Source organism: Misgurnus anguillicaudatus, chromosome 19, assembly GCF_027580225.2.
Source record: "Misgurnus anguillicaudatus chromosome 19, ASM2758022v2, whole genome shotgun sequence".
Classification (NCBI taxonomy): Eukaryota; Metazoa; Chordata; class Actinopteri; order Cypriniformes; family Cobitidae; genus Misgurnus; species Misgurnus anguillicaudatus.
Genome location: NC_073355.2, coordinates 39,473,182 through 39,494,448, shown reverse-complemented (window position 1 = coordinate 39,494,448; position 21,267 = coordinate 39,473,182). Strand labels below are relative to the sequence as shown.

The 21,267-nt window shown below is 36.9% G+C and overlaps 1 protein-coding gene across 1 annotated transcript in view; it reads right to left on the bottom strand.

The window, feature by feature from the left end:
• LOC141349278 (Fc receptor-like protein 5) overlaps positions 1-21,267 on the bottom strand; it is a 185,980-nt gene that overhangs the window by 132,464 nt on the left and 32,249 nt on the right. The gene's annotated exons all lie outside the window — the stretch shown is intronic.

The window sequence follows — 21,267 nt, the reverse complement described above, 5'->3', positions numbered from 1 at the left end:
ACCCTTTCGTGTGAACCCTGCGTTTGTGTCCTTACTTGTGTTCCCGATCGTGACAGAATCATCCGGCCAGTGAAGGACGCAGCGGGTTCGAGGGTTGGATCTTGGATCAATTCCGGAGATTCCCCTGCTGGTAGAGTCGTCTGGGTCGGTCCGCCACTATGCTTGTTTTGGGGCTCGAGAACGGACGCCACGCTTGATTTTTCCCCGGGGTGGTCGCCACCGTGGAGGAGCCCCTTTCCTCGGGATGGTGGGAGTCGATCACCAGGACGACCAGATCCCCGTCGGTTCCCAGGAGGGTGGAGTCTTCGGAGTCGGTCCCTGAGATGGCCACTCCGGTTCTCCCGGCCGTGCCCCGGCTTCCTGCCCTGCCGGTTTCGCCCCGGTTTCCGCCGGCTCCGTCGTGGTCTCCAAACCCTCCATCCCTCCCCTGGATCCACCCTACCAGACTTCCTGTTTGTTTTGTTTTTGAGTGTCTGGTAGCCACTCGTTAAGGGGAGGGTAATGTCACGGTGAAATCCGTGTCATGTTTTGTTTCTGTCCTGATTACGTCACCTGGACAATTCATTGATTCCTCATCACACCTGCACATCATTAGTCTGTCTGTATTTATACCCCTGTTCGTGTTGTACTCACTTGCCGGATGATTGTCGCTGATGTCATGTTTGTTTCCAGTGTTTCAGTCATTGTTCTTACCTGCCCGTGTTGTTCCTCGTGTTTGATTTAATGTTATTTATATTAAATGTTACCCTTTCGTGTGAACCCTGCGTTTGTGTCCCTACTCGTGTTCCCGATCGTGACACTCTTGAACAAATAAACATTAAAGTGATAGTTCACCTACAAATTAAAATTCTGTCAGTAAATGATGATAGAATTTTCCTTTTTGGGTAAACTATCCATTTAAGTCACTCAGCATTTCAACTTTTACAATATTAGTCCAAATAAAATAGTCGAGAGACAAGCAGAAAATGAAAACCAAGAAAATGAATTCTTTAGAAAGGAGAACTGATCCCCGCCATACATTTCAACACACTAAAGTTCACTGAGAACAAAATAAGCGTCTTGGTGTCCTTTTGAGGAAGCACTGATGCTGCAATCTAATCTTATGCTGGTGCTGAATGTACATACATTTAAAGAAGTGTATTGAAAAACATTGTAAACGTTTTATATTAAATCTAAGAATTATAATAATCACTGATTGTTTTAAAGTCACATCTCTTTGCTTTTTTTTTCTTTTGGGCTTTTATTTTACTCTGAGCATTAGGCTGCGTTCACACGGTACCATAATACGGTTGTCAAACCCGTATTTGAGTCCTTAAGACGGTTCCGTTCACACGCAGTTCGGTTATTTACGGGTTTGACAACCGCATTCTATAACCGACCTCACACCCGTAACTTTCGGGTTTCACAACCGTATTTACAGAGAAGCTGTGCCGTGTGAACGGAATCGCACTGGACAACCAGTTGTCTGTCAAGTCATTCGTTGCTCTTTGTGTTAAGATAACGTTGCAGTGCATGAACATGACTGCAAACTACTCAGCAGAATTGCTCCATAAGGTTAATGTGATATTATATTACCTTCATAGACGCCACAGAACATATTAAATAACACATAAAATTGTGTGCAGCCCAGTAAGTGAGATATATAAAGTTTAAACCTTAAAAGTGGATGATTAATATAATGTTAAGTGTATAATAAAAGGGATATAAAAATTAGCTGTTTATTTACTCACCTTTCATCTTCAGTGAAGCAATAAAGAAGATATTTTGCAAAAAAAAAACATCTGTGATTCATATAATACAAGCCAAGGCAAAAGATGCGTCACTTTGAGAGGTCAAAAGCCAGATATATCCAATACAAAAGTAATCTCCATGACTCCTGGTGACATTTTTTGCTGCTTGTGAAGCAAATCGGTCAGTTTTTGCAGGATATTGAACGTTATTTAAAACATTATTAGCGTCCATACAAAACTGTGGCAACATATAAAGTGCGCTTTTTACACTCCCGCTCTTTAGGTGGCGCTAAGAGGCTGGTTTTGTCTGCGGTTGGTAAACCATACTCTCTGCGCCACCTACAGAGCGGGAGCGTAAGCGCTGCGTTAATGGTTTAAATAAAGTTCAATTTCTTGCAAAAACGGATCGATTTGCTTCACAAGTCATTATGATTACTTTAATATTGTATATATCTGCTTTGGTAAAACGTGCAGTTGCTGAAACTGATTTTATGTTCATTCATTTTGGAAATTAAAACTTTAATAAGGAACCACCTTTGTTTATTTTTCTCTGCACAATGGTAAGCATTATACCAGCCATCTGTTTTTGTTAATTACATAAATAAAGTTTTGCCCATTGCATAAATAATACTTTTTTTAATATATTCATCCGTCACTATGGTTACAGGCGCCGCGTGTAACTAGAATACAGGTTTGAGGTCGGTTGCTCGTTCATACAGGCAGTGTTGTATTTGTGTCCTTAATTTGGTGTGTGAACAGGACACTTCCAGACTCACACCTGTAAGTAAATACGGTTGTCACTCCCGAAATTTTGTCGTGTGAACGCACCCTTAGTCACATCACTATAGATCCAGAAATCCCATAAAAAACTCAAATTAATTTAAAGTATATATTATTACATTTTGTTCCTGAATATGTATTGATACTTGTAGTTGCTGTTTTCAAGTGATACATTTTAATTATGTTATTTTTACTTTGGTTATCTCAGCTTGATCTCGCCCCCTCTTAAAAATAGAGTATACTGTTTCGGTGCCTTCATTTCTATTCCCTAAAAAAGTGAAACTTCATTACAATTTTTTTCTATCTACAGTGTATCTAAAGTAGCCTATAACTGTACGTTGCTATCTGTGGGGGGTTAGATGACCCCCAAGTGTAAACTAGAGTAACTTGCTTTAAATGGAGTTTTGGTTAGCTATATGTATCAGGTTGTGAAATATTTATTAAGGAACAATATTTGTCCCCTGGCGGTTCATGCATGTTCCTTTCTCAAAATGTACTCTGTGCCGCCATTTTTATCACACTTTGCACCATAAGATCACTCCACCAAAATAGCGCTGCTATCGGTCACAGAAGCATTACGGCTAGCCATTATGTCATTTATGCAAATTTTATACTCGCATCTTTTTAGCTTCTTCATTTTACTACTGTATTTCCATTAGTTTTCCACAAAATCAGGATGTTGACAACTGCAGCTCTTATTCTCATTGTCACCAGTAAAGTTGTCCTAGGACAGGTAAGACTGAATTATGATTCTGTATATTACTATACAATTATGACTACTAATGATGTTATTTTTTCTTATTGCTGTAGGATCACAAGTGCCTGTTATGGCAAAAAATTCAGTTGATGACCAGTATGATAAGTGTCAAACCAGGTTTGCCATGTTCTCTGTACAACTGTACAAACATACCGTTCATTAACTGAATCCATTGCCATACCTAATAGATATATCTTTCCTTCAGCAAACAGGCTGTGATCCTGCAATGAGAAATAATAACTTCACATCATCAGTTGTCACGTAATATTGTCATTTTGTAATATTTACACTCAAAATGTAAGCATATGGGACAACATTACTGGTGACTATGAGAATAAGAGCTGCAGATGTCAACATCCTGATTGAGATTGAATCCTCAGATGCAATGTAGAAGTAAGTTACTCATAGTCGGACTATATTGGATTTAGTTATCTGTCATTTCACTGTCTCGGTTATTGAACAGCTGTTCAGATCAGACTTGATCCAGGGCACAAAAATGATCATGTTTTAGTTCAGGGTTCAAGATTTTTTTGTTGAAAAGTTTGAACCCTCATAGACTAAATTCTGTAAATCCTCTGAATTTGCAATGCAAAATGATTTGTTTTTCATAAAAGCCATATAAATGCAGTATAAGGGGAACAAATATCAAGATTTCAAGAAAGGTAAAAAAAGGTCATGCACAACAATTTGACAAGACATATGGATATCATGAACAGAGAGTTACAATGATTAAACAAGAGGTATTATTTTATTTCAGGTCTGCTCTTAAGATAACTGAATACATGTGAATATTAAATGAAGGGTTTGTCATAGTTACCATTATAACATCTAAGAATTCAATCATAGTTTTCAATGTGTCTGTGAGGATGTTTGCAAGACACAAACAGACTTTACGAAGCAACATGTTCACACCTTAATGTGTGGCTTAATGTGCCACATCATGTCATGAACCAAAAATATCAAAGATCAGAAGCACACGCTCTTCAAACTATACTACTGTCTTATTTAAGTCCTTATATACAAAATCTAATAAACCTAGGCAATTAACTAAAAATACAGTAAAAACTGAAGAATAAACACAAAAAAGTTGTAAAACCCCAAATTCTGTACAGATTTGTAAACAAAACAGAAACTTTAGTTTTAGTATAGTAAAAAGTTTTTTACTATAGTTTCTTACGTAAATGAGCATTTTAATCAGACTCTTAATGGATTCTGCAAACAAACTGGTATTTCTGAATGGCCTGAAGCTGGGATTAAGTGGAACGAAAGTACTTGATAAATGTATACGTGCAGAGAGCATTCAGTTAATATCATTGTCTCATTTTTGAAGGAGTATCTGAGCTTCTCATATCATAATAAGTGAACTCTTTTATGCTATTAGAAAAGTTTAGGAAGCATTTACTCTGATGCACATGAAGCTTTATATTGATAATAATTAAAATAATAATAATAATACATTTATATAGCGCTTTTCTAAGTACTCAAAGCGCTTTACATATGAACGGGGGAATCTCCTCAACCACCACCAATGTGAAGCATCCACCTGGATGATGCGACGGCAGAAATATTGATTTCAGTTTAATATTAAGATAGGTGTGACCAGCTGATTCACTAACACTGTCTATAATAAAGAATAAAGAAATGATTAAGAGTTTTCTCCTCTCAGCCTGAGACATTGTAAAGGAAAATTATTTGGCCCTTAAAGGTCACGTTTTTTTTTTGTGATCCTATTGTTCAATCTTTAGTTAGCGTGTAATGTTGCTGTAAGAGCATAAATAATGCCTGCAAAATGATAAAGCTCAAAGTTTAATACCAAGCAATACATTTTCTATAACAGAACTCGCTTTTCAAAGCCTACAGCAAATGGTCGGCTTCCCGGAAGTATTCCCATAGGAATATGTCAGTCGCTAGAGATGAAGATCCTGCGGCTGGAAAAGCAGAGACACATCCTTATATAACTATATATGCATATGCAAAAACATTTCAGCAGTGCTTATAGGGGAGAGACTCTCACCTCTGACTGAGATCCAGCTCTTTGGAGACTCTCCTCTCTCTGGGTGTTTACAGTAGTAGAAACCCTCATGTGACTTTGAGACTGTAGGGATGATCATCATGTCTCCTGTAGTCTGATTCTGCACCACTGATCCATCTTTATAAAATTCAGCTCTCAGATTAGAGGGTTTTTTTATCTCGATATAAACAGTGAAGAGTCAGAGGATCTCCTTCAGTCACAGGATGAACAGGACTGTCCAGAATCACATCAACATCTACAGAACAGAAGAAATTAATGATGATTATAAATTATAAAAATATATCAGATGGATTTTTCCCATTTTCTATCAGCTTGTTACATCTGGCAGATTATAAAAATTAATTAAAATTCCATAGACTTAAAATGAAAGAGCATCTTTAACCATTATCTGGGGACCAGAATATAATTGAGACCCTAACAAAACCTTAGCAACCAGTAAGAAAACCATTGTAACCATATACTGTAGTGCTGGTCTAAAAAAAACCCTTGGAGCACCCTGGCAACAGCTACCCACAACACTTGCATTGTGTAGTTTTGCAGAAGCAAATATCTGCATTTATATTTTAGAAAATGCCTCAATCTATATTTATTTAATATCCACTGATTATTGAAATTAATGGAATCTGTTTCATTGCACTGATGGTAAATATTTTCTGCCTCTAAAATGAATAAATAATGATTTGTAGACTCACTGTGTACTGAGATATTAACAGGATGAAGTTTGTCTCCAGATACAGACTGACACCAGTACACTCCAGTATTAAATGTGATGAGAGATCTGATTGTACATGTAGATGTTGTTCCTGTAGATCTCCAGTCTGATGATGAACAAGGTTTCAGTTTGTCTGTGTGTTTTTGTTGTGATAATGTCGGTTGGTAGATGAAAGTCAGTCAGCCTCCTTAATGGTAAAGACGCATTCATACTTACCTGTGAGAAAACACACAAATATGAATAAATGTTCCACTAACAGAACTGTGGTATACTAACAACAGAATAACTAAATGTGGTACCTCTAAAGTTTGTGTGTGTGAATGATGGTTGGTCGAGAACAGTCAGCCAGTCTCCTCAATGGTAAAGATCCAAAATTATGCTGGACGCATTTGTGCTAACCTGTGAGAAAACACACAAATTAGGGCTGCCAGTAAAAATCGCATGTGTTTGTCACGCGCATCTCACCAGTAATGCCGGTTCCTTGATTAGTATTAAATCGCCATCAGCTGTTTTCAGATGGAGCAGCTTTAACTACACAGAGCCGTAGTTCACAGACAATCAGGGCAATTTCGCATTAATTATCGCGGACGTATAGCCTGCGATATGTATGTGATATGGCCCAGCTTGTCAGTGATCTACGGCTCTGGGCAGTTAATGTCGTGCCTCTGAAAGCAGCTGATGGTGATTTAATACTAATCAAGGAACCGGCATTACTGACGTGATGCGCGTGGTATCGCATGCGATTTATCGTGCAGCCCTAACACAAATATGAATTACTTTTCCACTTACAGAACTGTAGTATACTCACAACATAATAAATGTGGTAGCATTACCTTTAAAAGGTTTTATGAGTGAAGGGTCATCCATCAGTACTCACTGAGAGAAATTCAAACTTCCGCAGGAAATGTTTGTGCTAAACAGTGAGAAAACACATAAATATGAATTATTTTTTTCCAATTTAAGAACTGAGGTGTACTCACAACATAATGAATTAATTAAAAGGTTTTATGAGTGAATGAACGTTTAATTGAGAACAGACAGCCAGTCAGTTAGTCCTTACTAAGAGAGATTCAAACTTGCGCGGGATACATTTGTGCTAAACTGTGAGAAAACACACAAATATGAATTTTTCCACTTACAGAAATGTGGTGTACTCACAACATAATAAATTAATGAATAAATGTGGTCATGTTACCTTTAAAAGGTCTTGAATAACTGTTTGGTTGAGAACAGACAAACAGACAGTCAGTTAACTTTAGTCCTTAATGAGAGGGAAAAACATAATATATTAATACATTTTTCACTTACAGAACTGTGGTGTGCTCACAATATAATTAATGAACTAATAAATTTGGCAACGTTACCTTTAAAAGGTATGAATGACTGTTTGGTTGAGAAAAGACAGACAGACAGACAGACAGACAGTCAGTAAACATTAATCCTTACTGAGAGAAAAACACACAAATATGAATTAATTTTTCACTTACAGAACTGTGGTGTCCTCACAACATAATTAATGAATTAACAAACATGGTAACATTACCCTTAAAAGGTCTTGAATGACTGTTTGGTTGAGAACAGACAGACAGTCAGTCAGTTAACGTTAGTCCTTACTGAGAGAAAAACACACAAATATTAATACATTTTTCACTTGCAGGGCTGTGGTGTACTCACAACATAATAAATTAATTAATTAATTTGGTAATGTTACCTTTAAAAAGTCTTGAATGACTGTTTGGTTGAGAACAGGCAGACAGTTAGTTAACGTTAGTCCTTACTGAGAGAGAAAACGCATAATATATGCATTAATTTTCCACTTAAGGTTACAGAACTGTGGTGTACTCAATGCACATTAATCTGCTGATAAAAATGAGTCTGAGGCAACCCAGATAGCACAGGTACGTCTGCAAGATGTCTGGTGAAGATCTGGAATACATCTGGTGTGTAAAAACATCTAATAAAGGTCTTAGAAAGAGATGCTTTACATACATTCCAAATCAAAAACGTTTTGCAAACGTCTTCAATATGTCTATATGACATCTTTTAGGAAACGTCTCAGAGACGTATTGCAGATGAGCAAACAATCTAAATAATACGTCTTGCAGATGTAAACGCAGACATCAAATAGACATCTTCGAGATGTATGTGTGCTATCAGGGAATATTGCTGTGTCAATGTCACTTTGTCTCGTCATATGTCCAACATTACACAAATTACTGTAACTGAGTCAGTATTAAAATGAAGAGTCATGACAAACAGCATGTTTTTAAAGTTTAAAGATGCTTTAAAGAGGAAGGAGTCTAAGGTAATACTGCTGTGTCAATGTTGCGTTCTTTCGTGGTAACATTTCACAAATGTCCTTAACCGAGACAGTATTAAAATGAAGAGTCACGACAAACAGCATGTTTTTAAAGTTTAAAGATGCTTTAAAAAGGTTGAAAGAGTTTGTAGTGCTTACCTGTTAGCTCTTTATGTCTGTGTCCTGGCTGTTGCTGCTCTGTGAAACTCCGTGAGAGATGTGGGGGATGCGCGTGTCAAAATTAAAGCCCATTATTTACTTCAGGTGTGTGTGAGGGAGAATGTGTGATTGAGTTATTCATACTTATTCAGTTTAAGTTAATTCTTAATGTAGTACTTATTCGTTTAAGTTATGGTTAATCATTTGCAGTTTTTTGAGTTCATATCACAGTTTTTATTAAGTGAAATTAACTTTAAAAAAAACAATAAGTTAAATAAACTCATTTTTTTAGTGACTTACACTGTTAGGTTTTACAGTGTGTATTACTGAAGTAAAAAAGAAAATACATTGACGTGTGGCTTCAATGTACCACATCATGTCATGAACCAAAAATATCACAGATCAGAAGCACACACCTTATCAAACTATACTGCTGTCTTATCCCTTATGTGTTGTTGGGGCCATTTTTGGCCATTTTTAGTTTTTTTAGTCTTAATTTGGCCACAACCTTTTCTGTGTTTTTCTTGTGACTCTATGTACAAGCCAGAATTTAAGCTCTGTTTTTTGCTGCACAAAAACTAAAAATGCATCAAAGCCAATGTTTTTACTAATATTTGGCATGCCCAAGACTGTGAAAAATCCATTCCACAATCACTTTTTATATTGAAAATCAGTCATTTTGTGTTTTTTCCCTCAAATCAGTGACATCACTTATGAACTTGGCAATTAAAGAGTAATAATCATGAAATTTTTGTAAACATTTGGTAGTTTTGATCAATACTGAGGTTGATTAATAGATGTATGCAAAAAAATACAAAAATAAAAATATAAATCTGATACATTTTTACAGCCGTTTAATTTGGTGGCCATTTTTGGCCACTAACAACAGAAAGGGTAGTGATTTGGAACAATGCTCAAGGGTTATTTAAGTCCTTATATACAAAATCTAATAAACCTAAGCAATTTGGATGGCATAAAATAACAAAATAATAGAATGAAAAAGTGGATTTCATTGGGTCTGATTGAGCTGGCAATATAAATCTTTATTGTAAATTTTGCAAGGGTGTATTCACTACAGTGAATCATGTGTAGGAATGCCTAAATTACTGAGAAATGTTAACAGCAAGATGGTGTAAAACTGGAATCTTGGCCTAATGGTCTAAACCCCTGAGTTCAGGTAACGAGAAGAACCCAAGAGCAGGGGTCTCATTTATAAAGCGCACGTAGGCACATATGATCATAAAGTGTGGGTAAGCAGAAATCCATGCAACATCTATATTTATAAAACCTGTCTTTGACCTGGAAAAGTGCTTAGCGTCACATCAGGGTCTGAGCAGACATACGCACGTTTGCTTGTCCGATTGCTGTTGTTTTTTGCTGTGCATACATTACTTTTATGTATCACACGTGTGCACTTTTGAGAAAAGATCGTATGATAAAAATTACCCAGCATTTTATAAATGAGGGCCCAGAGCTCAAGGAGACCAGCCTAAAGGAGGATGAGGGAAAGAAGAAGAAGAGCCAGAAGAAGCCCAGAGCATACTCATACATAGTCTTTTATCCCTGACCCTGTCGCCAAACCCAACATGATACATTCAAACTGACCAACAGAAGACCACCTTTAACCCCCACTGTACTGGATAAACTCTGTCTTTGATCACTATTAGCAGTGGCGGCCGGTGACTTCTCTTCCGAGGGGCGCAAATTCTGAATATGTGTTCATGTTTGTTGCTTGTCATGTCGAAATATGCATTTGTTGTGTCAGGTGAACTATGTGCTCAGATGCTTCATTTCAAAATACGTGCCTGCTGCACATGTGTTGAAAGCGTTTATGATAAGAGAGACTCGCAAGACAATAACTTAAACTCTGTTTAAACATGAGATTGAGTATCTGGCAAACGTGAGCGTCTCTTTTATCATAAATCCCTTTGGAGTGTCTACAGCAGGCACTTATTTTGACATGACACGTGATGCACATGGTTCACATGATGCGGCAAACACATATTTTGAAATGACGAGCCACACACATGATGGCTAAATACATATTGTGACGAGCTTCGCATCGTGCGCCCTCGAAAAAAAATCACTGGCCGCCATTGACTATCAGTGAGCATAGGAATGCAGCAGGACGGAAATCGGAGTTGTGACAGAGTCATAAATTCCTACATTTTCAATCTTACAACTTATATAGACAGCTGTCCATAAATGGGGGATTAGACTTGAAAGATGGAGAAGTGTGGGAAGGGGGTGTGGTTGTTAAACACTACTAAAAGTCCCTTTAAAGGGGACATTTCAGAAGACTTTTTTAAGATGTCAAATAAATCCTTGGTGTCCGTGAAGTTTTAGCTCAAAGTATCATATAGATAATTTATTATAGCATGTTAAAATTGACACTTTGTAGGTGTTTGCAAAAATTTGCAGATTTTGGGTATGTCCTTTAACGTGCAAATGAGCTGATCCCTGTACTATAATGGCAGTGGCGTGGTTGGATAGTGCAGATTAAGGGGCTGTATTATCCCTTTCTGACATCACAAGGGGAGCCAAATTTCAATGACCTATTTTTTCACATGCTTGTGAAGAATGGTTTACCAAAACTAAGTAACTGGGTTGATCTTATTCACATTTTCTAGGTTGATAAAAGCACTGGGGACACAATTATAGCACTTAAATATGGTAAAAGTCACATTTTCATGCTAACTTTTTTTTACTTCACTTAGTGGTCATTTTTGTTAACACCTCTGGACAGAAACCCATTATGTAAATAAATTCTTGACATCTCCAAAATAACTTCAAAAATTGTTTCAACAACATAGAATACTGTATTTTAAATCAGAAATGGGATTGAGTATGCAACAGTGCAAATTAAAAAGGTGATAATGTTTTGTACGCTAAATGTTGAATGTTGGGCATAGATACAAATTCATGTGTATCAAATTTAACTTTATCAGAACCGTCTTTAGATAAAATGTTAATAACTTGTAAAAGTATAGGAAAATGTGCAAACAGTGACATTAACAAGATATGGAAGCTGATAAGGTAGCAGAAACTACTACACCTGGTGTTGAGTTTTATATTTATTTACAGAAGGTGATAATTATTATGTAAATTATTATGGTAAGAATATTCTTAAAAACTGTAACAAACAAAAATACAGTAAAACTGATGAATAAACACAAAATAGTTGTAAAATCCCAAATTCTGTACAGATTTGTTAACAAAACAGAAACTGTAGTTTTGTAAAAAGTTTCTTACTATAGTCTTCTACAGTTTTCTTGTAAATTAGCATTTTCAATCAGACTTTTGATGGATTCTGCCAACAAACTGGTATAATGATGATGAATGTATGTGCCGAGAGCATTCGGTTAATATCATTGTTTCATTTTTGAAGGAGCTCCTCATATCCTGATAAGTAAACTCTTTTATGCTATTAGAAAATCAAAGTTTAGGAAGCATTTACTCTGATGCACATAAAGGTTTATATTGACAATGTTGGAAAGACAACTTAATGCTGCTTTTTCCAGGATATTATGAAAAGAAAGGCTGATATCCATTTTATTAACCAAAAAGAATAGAAAAATCAAATACTATGGGAGTGGAAGGTACAAATAAAACAGAAAAATATGTTGGTGAAGGGAGAGGAGTAGATGAAGTCATGAAAGAAATAAACATAGAAATGGATGGCAAAGAGCTAAAAAGAAGTGAAAAGACAGAAATCCATCATGAAGTGAGTGAAAGGATTAAAGAAGAGGGTTATGAGAGAAAGTGATGTGTGCCTTTCAAATATGTTTCACATTAATATAAACTAGGCAAACCTATTTTATTTATAACAGTCTTTATACCATTATGTTCAACCAGTCAGTGTTTTTAGATATTGATAAGCTGTATGTATTAACTTAGTATTAAGACAAAAAGTGCTACAGTAGAGATGCTAAAGGTAGCTGCTTGGGTACTTACTTATAGGAACATTTGTTGTTGTTGCCTTTTTTAATGTTATAAAACACCTACGGCCTCGTGCCTCTGGCCTAATCACAGCCGTGATGATATAGAGCTATATCACACTCCTACTCGAGCGATATTGCTTAAATATATCACAATCTCCATTCGTTTACATTCGCTTTTATTGTGAGATGACGTGAAGCATGTGCTCTAGATAGCACAATCATGTAGTTTGTAATGCACCATGAATTTCAAATCTTGTAATCTGAGCATGTTTAAAATTTGAGAGAAGAATATCAGACAGGAAAATCCCATAAACCTGATATTATTTTTGTCAGTATTGTATAATGGACAGAGCGGGTGCCTCCTGAACTGGAGTCAAAAACCACAGGTATAGGCCAATAAATAAAGCACCCAATAAACGCTTGAAAACACGTTGTAAGTTAGTGATCCTATAAATGTTAATTTAAATTGACTGACTTCTTCAAACATCAAGTTTACAACATTTCAGATAATTAAATGGTATAATGTACTCCACATCACTGAACAATGCTATACTGTATTGCAAATGATGGTGATGAGAGGAGTTAAACATGTAGTTTACTGTAATAACATTCCAGTAAAGATAATTAAGTGTATTCTGCTCTGTTGTAACATTGCCATCTAGTGAGACATTGCTGTAATGGTATCAATGAACATGTAATTACTAGTAGCCTATTTATAGACATGCATATAGTACAATAATAAATGACTGGACCGAAACTATTGATTTAAAAATATTTTATTAGCTCATTTGTAACAAATTCAAACCCGAACAGAGACAATAAAGTGAAACATTATAGCTGTACCTGTCAAGACGAGTTTCTGTTATTGCGTCACAACTGACCAATCAGAATCAAGTATTTCAGAGAGCTGTGTTATAAGAACCACATAAATAATAGAATATACACTGTAGGCAAAGTGCATTTGAATAGTTTTAAATTTGTGAAACTTGTATTTAAGAAAAATTTTAAAGCAGCTGACAAGTTGTGTCAACATTCAATATAAAGAGAATGAAGAATGAAGTTGTGAAGGCTGATCAGTCAGAGATAATTGTGATGTTTGATATTTACCATATTGTGATATCTCTTGGGCTTGACTGATGCTATTGTACAGTTTAAGTTACTTTGTGTCCCAGAGCTCTTCAGTTTAAACACAATGTTACACCAGGCACCTGTCTGTCCTATCTTCATGATTCCAGTAACTATAAATTTCTCATACGGGGGAATCAGCACCTCTGTCTCATCAGGATAATCAGAATATTTTGTCACATTCGTCACAATTGTCACATTTGTTTCAATAGCGCTTGTCACAATTGTTAATTTTACCAAAGTGTACCAAAGTAGCTTCACATAAAAACACAAAAAAGCAAAGAACAACAAATTCAGTAACAACTTCAGTATGAATGTTGCTAAAAACAAGGAAATGTTAAGAAAATATTTGCTATGCTGCTTCACTATAAGAGGGGCAAACATGGAGGACTGACAAAGGGAAACTTTGTTCATGGTGACATTTTGGATTTTGTCACGGCCCGAGCGGACCACGAACTACGTGGGCCACGCTCTGACCGAAGTTCCGCCTCGAGGAGGTCCCCAAAGCAACCCAATGACCAGACAAACGAAAGATAAATAAAATAAGAACAACTTTATTTAATTTAATTAAAAAGAAGAAAGGGAATGGGGAAGGGAAACTAAAAATGTCCTCTCGCCCTCAGGGGGAACGCTACGGGCCTGGGACGTTGGAGGGGAGAGGTCAATGCTGTCGGGCCAAAGGATCACAGGGCAAGGGTCGGGCGAAGCTCCTTTGTCTCGACACACCTCCTGTATGGACGGTCTCCTCACGGCCCGCTTCGTCCTCCTGAGGACAGAATAAAACACAAAGTGAGTGTGATGCTATGTTAACGGGCCACGTCTTCATCGCTGAATCTTTCTCTGTTTCTCGATTTCAGGTTCTTCGGGCCAAGCTAGAGATAGGCCGCGTCACCTCGCCACAAGGTAAGTATTCTCTCTCTCCTAGGTACCACTATGTGTTCGAGCGTGCAAGGTAAGTTTATTCTTCCACTGGGATCTCGGGGCCTTCGAGACGAATGGGGTAAGTATAGCTTTAGCTCGTTGCTGTGGGTGTTCTCTCTACAGGGCATTCAAGACGTGTTGGGTAAGTATAGCTTTAGCTCGTTTGCAATGAGTGTGTTCGCTCTACAGGGGATTCGAGACGTGTTGGGTAAGTATAGCTTTAGCTCGTTTGCATTGAGTGTGTTCTCTCTACAGGGCCTTCAAGACGTGTTGGGTAAGTATAGCTGTAGCGAATTAGCGGGAGGAGGGGAATAACGTTATTTATAACACTATGAACCTCCGACCGAAACACTACGGGATTCCCAAGGGAATCTTAGATTTTAGCTCAAAAGGGAATATCATGTATAATTAACTGTAATTAACTATACAAGTTTATCAGGTTTTACCTGGCGTAGCAGAATTAATAATAACAATTAATTAATATGTTCGTCCACCGAAGACATATATCCATAATCGTATATTAACGTCTAAGAAATGTTAATTTCATGGCCTTTAAAATTAACCTTCTTACTGATATACAGTGCTACTCGCAGCTTGTAGCTGGATCAAAAGGCAGAAATAGTGACTTTACCTTCATGAGCATTGAACACAGAAACAATTCAATTGTGAAAATGCAAAACCAGTTTATTAACTATAAAACGAAGTACACATAACGACTAACTAAACATACAAACATACAATAACATAAAACATAGATGAGAAAGAAAAGATTGAAAATAGCTAAAGAGAGTAAAAGATTGGCAATAGCACTATTACTTAACATCTGCACAAACCATCGGAAAATCTCTAAGGAGCGCCTTAATTTTTATAAGGGGTAAAGCTTAAGCATCAGCGAGTAAAACGAGTTTATACTTGCATTTGGCTCTTTGTGATGTGGTGCGAAGTTTCTGCTGCGTGCGGTGCGAGCAGAGAGAGAGAGAGTACAGGTGGGTTCGTAGGATGAAGGAGTCCGTTAAGTTGTTTCGTAGGGCGGATTGGTCCGCGTGGTTTTCCGAACTCTAGCGCAAAGCCAGGAAAGACTGTCCCGAAGAGTAGGACAGGGCTCAGAGAAAAGATGATGAATCCGAGGGACTCTGGGTGAGTCTCAGCGAGTTTCCAAACTGCGCTGGCGGGTTACCTGAGTAACCGGGCGACTGAGCGCTCATGAGTGAACTGAGCGATTGAGCGAACTATTGAGCTATTGAGCTATTGAGCAATGATGGCTTGGGCGATAGGCCGTTTTGACCTTTCACGCGCCCAGCCAATTTTAGGTGAATTACCAATGTGCGAAGTGTTCGATCGCGCGGGGAAACAAGCCTTTGATCTTTCAGACATCACATTTGCGTACTTGCATAATGATAAAAGTTTGTTTCCATAACTCTTCAAATCGATATTAAATGACATTGATGTGGCTTATGGTAATATGATACATAGAAATGATTAGGAAATAAAGAGTAGGTTAATTTGATACTAGACAAGACATGGGTTTAAGATCACGTTGAATAATAATTTCATACCTAAGATATGAACCATGCTACAGTGAACAAAATCTAACTAAAGTGTTAACACACAGTTACATCACACATACATGATCATGCAGTAAAGGGATATAACATATATATATACATTTAAACAGCTCATTGTGATCTTTAAATGTGGTTTCATCACAGACATATAGTCTGTGCCCCCTGCTGTGTCTCTGGCTATCGTCGAACGAACGGCTCTCAGGTTTCTCTGGTGGAATTCCTTTGAACCTCCTTTTACGACGGCATTTGTTTTAATTGTCACCCACTTTACAGCCTTGATAGGTGATAGACATCTCTACGATTGTCAACAAAGGAGACAGGGTTATCTAACTATCACAATTTTAGGGCTGTTGAAATCCAGATGCCCAATGGCCTCTATTTGACTCCGAGCCATCCGTTACACCGCAAATGTTGCTTGCTCGTCAGTTAAGACAGGCTCAAGCATCTATCAATTGAAACTATCCATTCAATTAGAATGGGAAACAGCAAACTCATTAATTACCCAATTGATATAAACAGGAGCTTTGCTAAATTTTATGAAGACATATACCGGTCTCAGGACAATACAACTACAAACAGCAGCAGATTTCCTAGCCAATTTGAATCTTCCTAAAGTAAATGAAGTGGTTAAACATCTAGATGCAGATATAAGCCCGTTCTTTCTGATCCCATTTTTTAAACCCTAGTTCCATTAAAAGCGGAGTGTACAATGTTTTAAAGCCAATGTTGACATTGGAAAACATTTAAACAAACACGCCCCTACCCCAATAGAATCTGGACCTTCTTTTGATAGACCAGCCCCACACATACGCAGACATGCCCCTTACTGCTGATTGGCTACAAGTGCGTTTTGGTAGTCTACCGGACTCCCTTTTCCAAAGAGTTTTTCTAACATTGTGCACTCCGCCTTTAACTAAAAAAAGAAAATTAAAAAATGTTCCCTTCTTAACATCTCACTGTTCCTGTCACCCAAGCATAGAATAATGTATAAAAAAACACACTAGTGTGCCAAATCATCAGAGCCGGATCGAACCGAAAATCATGGTTAATACAAGGTATGTACTGAACCGTTGATAAACTGTATTGTTGCACCCCTATTCAACTTATTTTTCACGACAACAAGGGCGGCGCCATTTCGCTCATTTTGTCAACGTTCTTCCGGCCGCATAGACGATGAGCAGCTGAGGCAGTGACTGAAGGTGATGCGTTAAGCTTAAAAAGCTCACTCGAACGCCTTTATGTTTCTTTCTTACCAATTTTAAGCCAACTGAGGAACACCCTTATCCCAAGTAATGGTTCGACTACGATGTTCCGGTAACTTTAAACCACGCCATGTGTTGACAAGGTGGCCAGTTTCAGGTAAGCTATCTTAGCTAACTTTGTGCTCGTTCGCCTAAAGTTAGATTTGTGAAGTCCGTTCTACAAATAGCCCACACTTAAGATCAGTAACGTTAGTTTATAAAATGCAACTATTTTAATGGTTTTAATTGTCCACCTATATTTTTATATTTACGATAATACAACGAGATATTATAGTACACATTGCATTCTTACAGTAGCCCACGTGATTCCTACAAGTTACTGAGACTTCAGATGCTAGAATGTCAGTTCATTTCTCATTCAGATATTGATAATGACCTATTAAACAACGTATTATTTAACACTGAAGTTAAAGGTTGTGTGTATAATGTTACTGTCTCTTTTTAATGCATCTCTCTCTTACACACTGTTCTGTTTAAGTATGGGTGGCATTTATATATTTATTCTCATGATGCAAGTTTATTTTAAATACTAACATAAAACTGTTTATGGTTATATTATTTTCACAGATGCATTGATGTGTAGTGATGCAGTGGACAACTGTGAGGATGATACAATCAACATGTTCCTAAACTGTGATGCAGAAACACAATGGGAGCATCCATCCGTCTCTGACCACAACTACACTTTAAAATCACAACTCAACCTGAAGCAACCTACATCTGATATGGGAAAACAATGGTGCAGTTTCCCTGACAGGGCTTATCCTGGTCCCAGGCTAAAATGCATATTTGAGCTACAATAATTTAAAAACACCTTTTACTGACATACCTCAACATATATGAGTGCTATTGTTTTGTCACAAGATGCGCACCAGTCTTGTTTTTTTGTAGGGTTTGTTTGTAAAAACTAAAATGTCCTAATATAATTAAATCCTAGTCCTGTAAACCCTGTCCGAGAAACTGCTTCAATGTGTTGAGCTGGCACAAATGTACATATCTCTGCTGAGAAACAACCATCTTTGTGTCAGCTTTACAGAGGGTTGATATTGCATCCATTACACTGTCGCCAAGCTCTTTACCAGTACAGACACCAACAGCTTCCAGATAAACACTTGGGATCAGCTCCTGATGACTCCGATAAAGCTGTGTCTTAATTTATTGCAGGGTGGTCTTGCTTTACCTGTTGTAAAGTTACATTAAACCTTCATATGTGATCAGATGTCATGCAGTGATATAAAATATTTACAGTGTGATCAGATGTTGTGCATTTATATTAAGCCTTTACAATGTGATCAGATGTTGTGCAGTTATATTAAACCTTTACTATGTGATCATATTGGTAAATATTGGTAGACATACTTTTAATAATTTTCAATGCTGCTCCATCAACTCCTGACAGGACGAGGTAATTAAATATGCCAGGTTATTTGCCACGGCCGCTTCATATTGTCTAACCACGAGACGATTGATGGGACAATATAAGTCTATCCGAGCGTCGTATGAAGTTTTAACCGTGCTCTTCATTTAAAACATTTACAGCAGTAGCGATATTTGTCATTTCGCTAAAGTTATAGTGAACTACAAACAATCTTCTAACCACCAAACTAACCACCGAATGCACTGTGCCATATTAGCAGCGGAAGTCGGTTGACAAAATGCAGAAGAGCGAAGAATTAAAAAGGGGCGTGGCGGAATAAGGTGAATACAATATATGTATACAATACTGTATACAATATACAGCTACCGGTTTAGTTGCATAGCTTTCAGCTGTGTGCAAACGTACCGATAAAGGTTGTTTATGTTTGAATTCATGTCGCTCTACATACGTCATCTGGTATAATTGAAACGATTGGCTATGAGCTCCATACAGACGCATTTGATAGACATTCGTACGCCCAATAAACGGCTCTGGGCATTCGTAAACCACGCCTCAAATACGAGGAAATGAGCATATGGTTCCCAGACCATGTCTCATTCTCTAAGAGACTGGTCTGGTGTTAGCCAGGCTAGTGTATGAATCATTTTTGTTGAGAAATGGCTGCCCACCCAAAAATCCTGACTGCACCCCAGTCCAGCAAGCCTAGTACCGGGTCTGGCATCTAGTTGGATGTTATAGCAAATTAGTTTCCTAAAGACTTGTATTTTAATTTACTTATCACATGATTATATTTATGATAATGAAGTGAATGACGGCTTGCCACATGATTAGCTATAAAAAAATATTTGGACATATTGAAATATTGATTTGAAATATTTTATTAGCTCATATTAGCTTATTAGCTAACAAGTTCAAACATGGCATGAGGCATGAGTGATACATTGAACATACTGTATACAGTAAGTTTGTAAGGTTTTGTTCTGTGTATTTTTGTTATTAGGATTTTGATACTCTGTTCTGTTCCGGCTTTTATTTTGAAATTGATTATGCCATGTCACATTTCACACTTCCTGTCTGTTTTTGTATATAAGCACTTCCTGTACACCTGCTCCTGGCTGAATATTACAATAGTAAGCCCAGCCTGTTATTTTGCTACCTGTCTTAATCTGTTTTCTGTTTATCTGTATCTGCCTGTTTTTGACTATTGCCTGTATTTTGGATTTTGCCTGCTTTGCTGCCTGCCCTGAACTTTAGCCTGATATTTGGATTATGATTGTATGATTTACCCTGTTGGATTTGTTTGCTGGCCCTTTTGGGATTTTACTAATAAAACACCTTTTGCACATGGATTCACCTCTTCTCCGCTTTCATTAAAGCACCCGTGTTACAAAGTTACACAAAAAAAATGCTCTGTTGCAATAAACACCTGACCAGTTCTAAAAAAAACAAAAAACAAGTAAAACAATATACTTAACTTTAAGCAGTTAGATTTTATAGGCGTTTGAGTGTACACAACACAAGGTTGTCTGAATTGTGCAATAATGTAATCTAAAAAAATTTTTTTCATACCGGCTCCCACAAGTTAATCGTATAAGCCTATGGCCAGCATAGGAGCTACTGTTAAAGTCATTACATCTTTTCTGACACAAATTCTTGTTGCATACACTTTGTACTGATCTATGATAGTTTCAATGCCAGCCCCAAAGTTACCACATCATTGCTGTTGTGAGCTAACTGTTAAAATATGCTCATGTATTAATAAATCGCAGGGGTGGAAAGTAAATACTTTCGTTAAAGTACTTTATTTTTTCTACTTTTTTGAGTACAATTAAATTGTGATACTTTTACTTGAGTAATTTAAACATGATGGATTCAACTACTATTCCTACAAGTCCTATTTTTCAATAAATGTTGTTAGTTAAAAAACTTTGTAGTTCTGTCTTTTATACTGGCACTTCTAAAAGTTTTCTTGGTTTATCAAAGTACTTTGTAACGCAGTAACTACTTATTTACTCTTACTTGAGTCATATTATTTTTCAGTACTTTTACTTGTACTCAAGTGAATTACATCCTAAGTAGCAATACTTTTACTGTATTTTTTAAAGTATAAAAATCCAGTACTCTTTCCACCACTGATAAATCGTGGGAATAAATTCTTAATTCAAGATGAACCCAAGTGCAGACACGGGTAGAAACACAATGTACACTTTATTAAACAAAATGAGAAAACAGCAAAACAATAATCCACGATGGGGCAAAGAACATGAAACAAGGCTGAAATACAAAATACTAACTGGACTAGATTAAACTTGACACTAAACTAGACTAGGGATAAATTGGTCACAAAACTCGGGTAGCAAGAAAAAAACGCACGAGTGAAGAACATCAAACACAAGGACATTAAATAGGGAGTTATGAGGGGAACAGGTGTTTCGTTATAGTTATGGTGTGAACTCCTCTATTATCTTAAATATAAAAACATTTTCAAAACTATATTTTTATAGTTAACGTTATAATGTGAATATTATAACAATGTATATAGTTATATGCGAGTTCATCATTTGTGCTCTGCATATGTGTGAATAATCCGAAAATAAAAACTGCAT